Raw genomic sequence first — 10,337 nt, 5'->3', positions numbered from 1 at the left:
CTACCGGGGCATAGCTCAGTAGGTATATACGAAGTTTATGTGACAACCTCATGCATCATTTTACATCATTATCTTATTCATTGCATTTCATATGTATATATTCTGCTTATTCTTTGTTGTATTATTATCTTTAATTTAATATTTGTCTGTGCACGTCTTTCCATACTTGTATGTGTGATATTTGTACACTTGTATTTCCTTGTCGTATTTATATATGGTATATGTGAATGTTGTAGAATTGTTAACGGAGATAGTGTGGGCTACCATTTGGGATATTTTCTGATTGCAAGTGACGTGCCCATTGGCTATATGTTGTATGCTTTATTTTTTACTTTGTTCATTCGGTCTATAATGCCTACTGAGTACAAGGGGACTGTACTAGTCCCTATTACGCCTTTCCAGTATAGATTCATGTATGAGTGCACCGCACGATAGCTGATTCAGGCGGTTCTTGGAGTCTATGAGGTAGCGGATGACCTATTTATCCAAAGTTGATCTACTACCTTTTCTTATCTAAACTATGTCTTATTTGTATTCTGACACAAAGTTTGATCCTTTTGGACTATTATTGTATCATTTGATATTCGCGATGTATTTAGTGTTTCTTACACTATGACAGCAGGTTTTGGGATAATATATGGTATTTTTTATTGTGTATTTCCTATTTTTGCTAAATATATGTGGTTCCACTTTTCTCTAAGATTCTTGCCTTGGGTTTTGGTATTATCTTTTATTTCATATCAATTTAGGTGATAGGCTTACTTGTCAGTGCTTGTTGCGACAAGTGTCATCGTGGCCATTGGTTTTGGGGTCGTGACAGTACTTCACCAATGGATTTCTGAGTTTTTCAATTCTTGATAGCGTCTATCTTGGATTCATCTAACTCGACTCCTCTTTAGCTTACAACAAATCCTAAGAACATTACTTCGTTCACACCAAAAGAGCATTTTTCAAGATTAGCATACAACTTTTCTTTCCTAAGCACATCATAGATACTTTGTAAATGTAAAACATGCTCTTCAAGGGATTCGCTATAAACTAAGACATCATTAAAGTATACTACCATATATTTCTAATGAAAGGTTTCATTACATAGTTCATCAACCTCATAAAGGAACTAGGAGCATTGGTTAGGCCAAAAGGCATAACCATCTTTTTATATAGACCAAACTTGGTGTTGAAGTAGGTTTTCCACTCATCACCTAGAAGCATCCGAATTTGATAGTACCCACTCCTATGATCTATCTTAAAAACACACAAGAACCATTTAGTTCATCTAGCATATCATCAAAATAGGGAATAGGGTAGAGATACTTTACCATTTTTTTTATTGATTGCTTAATAATCAACACATATGCGCCAAGTCCCAGGTTTCTTTAGCACCAATACCACCAGGATCACATATGGACTCATGCTCTCCTTGATGTATCTCTGGTTGAGAAGTTCCTCAATTTGTCTTTGGAGTTTTTTTGTGCCCTCCAAATTGCTTCGATAGGCCAGTTTGTTTGGTAATTATGAACCCGACACGACGTTAATTTGGTGTTCAATTCCTTAAAATAGAGGTAATCCTTGTGGAAACTCCTTCGGAAATACATCAACATAATCCTGCAAAACAAAAAAAATAGAATGGGGAATGGGAGAAGTAGAGTGGTTAGCATGAACGCATGGGCTCTTTATCATCATATTCCTTTAATAGATCCTTGTTCCTAGCCAACATCACCATTGTAATTCTTTTTTTCAATTTTTGTATTTCTTCCCATTCATCATTCTCTTTTTCATGGGGTTGCTACTCCTCTTTTCTTCTTAGCTTTCTCCTTCAACTCTCTCAACCTTTGATGTACCTTAGTCTCTGGTGAAGGAGAAAGAGGATACAATGTGAACTTTTGATCATTCAACTCAAGAGAATACCAATTATTCCTTTCATCATGCTTGGTTGAATGATCATATTACCGCAGTCTTCCAAGCAAGATATGACAAGCTTGCATGGGAAATGCATCGCATAGCACTTCATCATGGTAATTCCTAATTTTGAATCAAAGCACGACTTGCCTATTCACTTTCAATTCTCCACATTATTTAACCATTGAAGTTTGTATGGTGTGACACTTTTAGTTGTGGATAGCTTCAAGAAATTAACCATGGTGGCACTAGTAACAATAGCCTAACTCCCACCATCAATGAACAATGAGCATACATTTTACTTAATATAAGACATTTTGAATGGAATAGATTTTTCTTTTGACTTAGGTCATCTAATGCCTTGCTAATAATTGCTCACCTTACCACTAAATTTGGAACCTCAAACTTTCTATCTTGAGGCTAAGCATCCTCATTTCCTTCATCCACATACTCATCTTCTATATACTTCTCTTCTACTTGGGCCTCTTCTTCAGTATTCTTCTCTTGTGCCACCTTCTCTCCAAATTAATACATCCTTCTTTCTCTAAGGATCATGTTTCTCTGACTAGGACACTCATTTTTATTGTGTCCCCAACCTTAGAATTTAAAAACATTAAAAATCCTTAGAATTAGAAGTTAGATACTTGTTACCTTTATTTCTTAGTGGATACTTTGGAGTACTCTTCTCAATGGGCTTCTTTTTATAGGACTTATGGAGGTCTATCTTCTTGTTCTAATCTAATGACAATTGATCTATATCTTTACTCTTTCCCCAAGAACTAGTCAATGAGTAACCTTTGGGCTTTATAGATGTCTTAACCTTTGGGCTTTATAGATGTCTTCTCCTTAAGATTTCTCTCAACCTCCAAAGCGGCTTGAAAGATTTCTTTCAAAGTAGAAAACTTGTGACAAGTCATCAATGAGGAAATCTCTTTGTTCAATCCAACCTTGAAATTGATGACGGCATGTTCCTCATTCTCATGATACTCAAGCTTCAAGATCAATCATTGAAATTTATCATAATAAACCAAGACACTCTTGTTTCCTTACTTTAGGTTATACAACTTGGCAAGTAACTCATGTTGATATATCCCGGCAAAAACTTTCACCTCATATGAGCCTTTAATACATACCACGAGGGTGGTTATCCCTCATTAAGAACTTGTTGAAACCTTTTGGAATATTCCTACCATGTAATAGTAAACCCTTCTAATTAGGCTATGGCATAGTAACTCTTCTTGATATTGGTAAGGTCATTGACCTGAAAGTTCACCTATAAGTGGACTCCTATGTTACATAAGCCTTGAGGTCATTTTCTCCTTAGAAAGATGGAAGATTAGTCTTGATAGAATTGATTCCTACATCTCGGGGTCTTTGGTTGTCATTATATTTCCATTGACCTTTACCTTGGGGATGATTTCCCAAGTTTTCTCTCCATGTAAGATCGAACCAAATCTTTCTTCTCGACCTCTATGTCCTCTTTGACCCATTGGTATATTCCTCCAATATTCTGCAAACATGTATATTTCATCATATTCTTCATCCTCATCTTGTGGATCCTCTTTATCTTGGATGGATTGATTTTGGTTAAGTGGTTCTTGTGGTGGTGGATTTTGATTTGCTAGTGCTTGGTGTAGGCCTTGGTCATGGGGCATTTGGTGGGGTGGGTCTTGGTTTTGGGGTACTTCTTGGTTAACTTTGTTGAATTGGGGTTGTAGTGGATGAAGGGGATTTGGTTATGTAGGTAGGTAGGGTTTTGGTAAATTGGATCTTATGCTTGTCTTGGTGGATTGTACATTTGGTAAAGTGTTTCTGGGAAGATAGTAGTGGAGGTGTTTTAGGCATGTCCACTAAAAGAGGCATTGTAGTTTTGAGGAGTGGATTGAATGGAGTGTAGACGACCTTCCATGTTAACTATCTTCCCATCCACATTAGACACACTTTCTTGGAATGTGGTAATATGACCTTCTATGGACTCTATTCTACGACTCAAGGATTCGATAGTCGCTAAGATTGCATTTGAAGTATTGTATCCATAGTAGGTAATGTCTCACCTTACGAAGCCATTGTACCTATAAAGAAGAAACACTAAATAAAACAACAAATAAGTTAGCACTAAGAAATCAACCTCACAATCTCTACACATCTTTATATTTGCCTCACACTCGGCTTTACAATTGTTGAAGGCTTGATTATGCTCCAATGGTAGTTGAAGTGTTGATTTCTACTCTTGGCTGGAATAGATTCTTGTTTGTTAGAAAGACAGATGACTCAAAACCAATTACGAACTTGAATTAAGAAAGTACTACATAAATGAAAATGAGAAAAACACACAAGAAAGTAGCACTATAAAAGAACGGACTCAGAGACTAATCAATTAAGTAAACCAATTACTAGTAGTTAATTAGTTTTAGAATCAAGAAATGGATTTGAAATCAACAAATTGAGACTGAGATGATTGAGCCTGAGTTTGATTGGATATCACAAAGTTTGGATCCCCCAAAGTGAGTTAGGATTGCCAAAATGTCACCAACTATCGCCAATGATGCTTGTGCATAGCCAAATTGGACCATGTGTCAGCAATTTAGATAGTCCTAAGGGATGTAATTTGGCGAGGGTAGGATGCAAATCGGCGTTGCACGATGCCAATTGGAATTTGCCAATATGGTGGCCCGAACTATACAGAAAGTACACCTGAAGCCTCTCAATATTTAGGATCCTATGGTCCCAGTTATACCCTATACCTTGTATTTTTCCCTTTTGGAATATTCTCTTTTGATGTTAACACTTATCTTTTCCCTTTTGGTGCGTTTCTTGGATCAAAAAACACCCTTTTTGATATTTCTTCTTCTTGAAGATTTGAATATTCCTCAAGAACACTATGAACAAAGTGAAGAAGCCAATTTTCAAGTCACTCAATATAGCATGAATTCGCACCAAATTTCAGATCTTGGGTCCTTTTGATGGGGAAACACTTTTCAATAACTTTTATCTTTCAATTCTAACCCAAAATCGATAGATCTAACAAACCCGCTTTCAAATTTCTTCAAACTCAAGAACCCAACAATGGTGACCTTCTCAAAACTACTCCATTCATTCCTAAAACTCATATTTTGACCTAAATATTGCCAGAGGAAACAAATCTAACAATAGAAACTCAAAGAAGACTCAAAACAACCAAAAAATATTTTTGGTACTTTCGTATAAACGTTTTTGACACCTCTAATTTTTCAAATAAAAAGAATCATTAGAATAATCCTAAGCTTGGCTCTGATACCAAATGATAACACCTAAAATATGAAATATGGAAATAAACTACAAAGATAAGGATAATAGATTGAGAACCAATAGATAGACATAAGAAGATCAAGAAAAGGACAACCAAAGGTATTTCAGATGAACAATCTTTCTTTGAATTACCAATGAACACCTATTCTATTACAATTGACCAAGAGGGAATTGTGCGCCCTCAAAACTAATGTTTCTAGGGACAATGAATTAAGAGTGATAAAAAAAAGTTTTAAAATTAGGTGTAGGTGACTCAAGTGTTAATTATTGAGTGTGGGTGACAATTATTAAATGATGGATTAACCCATATGTGAGAATTGCAGTCAAGTTTTTTATTTTACAATTCGATCCAATATAAGACCCTAATAACTTAAAATAGAGGGGAAAATGCGGGACACGGTTGTTGCTCTTATTTGCTCTCTCTTTGCTTGGATTGTTGTTGCTCATTATTGCTATTGATTTTTTCTTTTTCTTATTCTTCATTATCATCTTCTTCTTCTTCATTATCATCTCTTCTTGTTCATCATCATCTTCTTCTTCTTCTTCTTTATTTGTCATACCATTATTGTTGTTGCTTCTACTAGACAAAAAATTTAGGTAAATTTTTGTTTGTATATCACTAGAAATTACTTCATATGTGATTTTGGTAAGTAAAATTATGATTTTTTTAGTTGAATTTATCATTTGGGTAGATCTATTACTGCTGTTTTTCAATAATATTGCTTATCCAATAAACTTTGTATTAATTTACAAGTGTTGTTGGATAGTTTCCATTACTATTTAAGTATTTCCAATAGGTAAGTCATATGTTGCAACAAATGACCTACCTGTTGGACTAAGATAGTGGTTATGTAAAATGAATCCAACAGATGAGTCATCTGTTGCAATAAGTGACCCATATGTTGGATTCAACACTGGATAGGACCTAAAGTTGAACCCAACAAATGAGTCATCTATTGGATTCATGTTACAGCACTGGGACAGAACCTAAAGTTGATTCCAATAGATGTCTCATCTGTTGGAATTCATGTTATAGCACTGTGACAGAATTTGAAGCTGAATTTAATAGATGAGACATGTTGCAATAGATAACTCAGCTGTTAGGACATTGATCATGATAGTGCATCTAACTTTTTTGGTGTATATACTATACTATCATTATTAATTTTACTATAATATCATTATTAACCTTTTTAACAAAAAAATTTTGGCACCATTAATGGAGGAATCAATAAAAATAGGGTTGATTGGCATGGTCAATAGATCGAGAAGAAGAATCATTTTATTTGGCATTAGAAGGATAATGAAATGTTAGAGATGATAGCGATGACAGTCCAAAGACATGTTTTGTATGATGATTTTGTGAACTTAATCATCGGCTATTGTAGACTAAATTATAAACAGAAAGATCTTGTCATCAGTTTCATGCACAGCTCTTTTGAAAATCAAAGGGTCCTACCTTTTAAGATAAGAAATCAAGTTTATTTGTGCGCTTATTTGAGTGATGCAGCTAGGCCTATTTTAAGGGTATATGTGGTTGCAAAATTGATAGAAAATCAAAATGTAGAACAAGAACTACAAGATATGTTTAAAGATAATGGATAATATGGACATGAATATTCCAGATGATAATAAGAATGGAGATGAAGTTGAGGGAGATCAAACAACTATGCCTGTTGTTGCAAGCAATACAGTGGGCAGTTCTCAATCAACACAGTTGAGCAATCTTCAAGATGATGAAATAGGTTCTTACAAGGGAATGACATTTAAGAACAAGGAAAAACTAGTCACTTCATTGCATATTGCTTGCTTGAGAAAATATTTTAGAATCAAGAAGGTGATTAATTTATTTGGCATGTATTTTTTAGATGTGTATATTTGAAGTGCAAGTGGTGGTTGATGGTTGTGTAATCCATAAGTTCTGATAGATTCTGCATTAGAACATATGAAAAGTATCACACATGTGGTTCGAAGCATATTATGAGCCATAATCTGCACGCTACGGCAAATGTCATCGGTAAATACTTAAAAAATAGATTCCTTTATGGCAAAGGCCCATCTACAAGAGATATAATCAATCAACTTCAGGTAGGACTGGATTGTAAGGTAAGTTATTGAAAGATTTATAAGGGAATGGAGATTTCAAAGTCTTTGGTTAGGTGAACACATGATCATGGGTATCCAGTGCTTGATGTGTACCGTTATATGCTTGAGTCCGTAAATCCAGGAAGTAAGATGACATGCGGGTTGATGAAAATGGAAGGTTCAAGTACTTTTTTGTAGCCTATGCGGCTTGATTCTTAGTTATCAATAAATGAGAAAATTCCTATCCATCAATGGGTCATTCTTGAAGAGTAAGTATGAAGGAGTTTTATTATCGGCGGTGGCACAGGATGCAGAGAATCACATCTTTCCATTAGCTTTTTGTGTAGTGGACAAGGAATATGATGCCTCATATTAATATTTTTTTGAATAAATAAGAAGTTATGCAGATGATACCGATGAGTTGTGTATAATTTTTTATAGGCATCCAAGTATCCAAAAGATGGTTTCAATTGTATACCTTTCAGCTCACTATGATTTTTGCACGAGTCACCTTGAGGAAAATATTCAAAACAGCTATCACAATTCAAAGGTCGTGTCTCATTTTTATAAAGTAGCTAAACCATATGATAGAGTTGAGTTCTTTGACCATTTTAATCAAATAAGGGATATGGTACCCAAGGCAACAAAATATCTCTAACGTGCTGGATTTAACTTCAACCAAATATGGGATATAGTACCCAAGGTAGTGGAACATCTCGAACATGTCGGATTCGACAGATGGAGCCGAGCTTTTTATCCGAGAAATAAGTACATTATTATAAATTTAATGTCTTGTTTGATTTTATTGTAATATTGTGGCTTACTACATGATTTTTTGTATAGGTATAATATTATGACGTCAAACATAGTTGAATCGATAAATGCAATGTTTGACAATGAAAGAGAATTTTCCATTGTCACTCTATTGATGAAATAAATATGAGGTTTGAAAAATTATTTCATGAAAGGCATTTGGAGTTGGACAACTCACCAAACAGACATATTCTTTCAATGAAAAATAAATATCAAAGTACATTAATTCGAAGAATAAGTCATTGGCCCATCAAATAGCCAATTACAAGTTCAGTATCAACGATCATGGTGATGTTGCCACAATCGATCTTCAAAGAAAAATTTATACATGTAGAGTTTTTGACTTGGAAAAAATACCTTATCCACATGTTATGGCAGTACTTTGAGCCTAATAAGGTACACAATTTAGAAATTAAATTTATGAGTACTCATCTCCATATTATTTGGCGAAAATCTACATAATAGCATATTGTGAGGATGTTAATCTGGTGCCTCCTGAAAATTTTATAGTTCGCATTTGTATTTGTATTTTAGTGTTTGCACTATCATTTATATTTATATAATTCAAACTTTTATTTAAAAAATTATTTTATATTTCTATTTTATTGTTGACTACATATTGTATTTTTATCTTATGATTTTATTTTGTTTGTATTTTTATTTTTATTTTATTTTCATCGGTACACTTGTATTTTAAAAAAAAATTATTTGTATTTATATTCTTAAGTTGATGGTATATTTATTCGTATTTGTAATTTAATTTAATTTCATATTTGAATTTGTAGTTTATTCCATCATTTGTATTTTTAAACAAGTAAAAAAAATTATTATTTTTCTTTCTATTAACACTTGTGTATTATATTCATTGATGTGAATTGTATTTTATTGATATAAATTGAACAATACAAATATAATGATACATGTTTATACAAATGATAATTTTGACATATAAATACTAGCGCTACGTTTGTATCAAATGATACATTGCATATTTGTATATTTTAGACTCAAGCAAATACAATTAATACACATACTTGTTTGTACACAAATACAGATGATAAATTATGCATATTCACAAGTAAACTATTCAAATACAAACAAATTAATTTACTATAGTTTGAATACAAATAAATATAAAATATAACAAATATATAAATATAAAATACAACAACAAAAAAAATGAAAAATATATTAAAAAGAAAAAAGAAAAAAATGAGACAATAAATAAAAAAAGAAAATACAAAAAAAGTGCAAAGAAAAAAAGAAAATGTAAAAAAAATGAAGGAGAAAACTAAAAAGGAAAAAAATACAAAAGAAATTGCAAAGAGAAAAAAAAAACAGTAAAAAAAATTTAAAAAATGAAAAAATACGGAGGAAAAATTTGAAGAAAAAAAAAGAAAGAGAGAAAAATAGAGAAACTTGTTGAACATTTGCTTTAAAATGGAGGTTGATTGGGTGTTTGATACCCTTTCGATCTACGTAAGAGTTAGGTACTTGTATTAGGATTAGGTTTGAGGGTCATTGGTTTGAAATACCTTTGGTTTGCGTGTGTTGCTTATTATGTGTAATTTTTCAATGATTCAAACCTCTTTTGAGTTTTGAAGCTCATCAAAAAAAGGTTTCTTATTTTTAGAAACACAATCCTCAATAATCTTTAATTAATTGAGTGAACATGATTTAAGAAATTAAAATTATTTTTCTTTTTAAATTCATATTATTACCTAAACATAAGGTGATTAAATGTTACTATTATATATAAGTGTTATCAAGCAAGCACCTCTCCGTTGTCCTCTCTACTTCTTCACCTGCTTCAACTGCTTTAATATGTGATTTTACTATACCACCCCTAATTAATTATTATAAATTATTTATATATTAAAAATTAATATTATTTAATTTTTTAAAAAAGTAAATAACTTATTTATGCCATCTATATCACCCCTAATTAATTATTATAAATCATTTACACATTCAAAAATTAATAATATTTAATAAAAAAATATTTATGACATGTCTACTTCAGCTGCTTCAACCCGTGATTTTGTGATATCACCCCTAATTAATTATTATAAATCGTTAAAATTTTAAAAAATTAATAATATGTAATAAAAAAAGAAAATAATCATTTATGATATATCTATTTCAGCTGCTTCTACCCGTGGTTTTAGTATATCATCCCTAATTAATTATTATAAGTCATTTAATTATTAGAAAACCAATAATATTTGGTAAGAAAAATAAAAATAGACATT

Source organism: Capsicum annuum, chromosome 3 (genome assembly GCF_002878395.1).
Source record: "Capsicum annuum cultivar UCD-10X-F1 chromosome 3, UCD10Xv1.1, whole genome shotgun sequence".
Classification (NCBI taxonomy): domain Eukaryota; kingdom Viridiplantae; phylum Streptophyta; class Magnoliopsida; order Solanales; family Solanaceae; genus Capsicum; species Capsicum annuum.
This window is presented reverse-complemented; position numbering follows the sequence as displayed.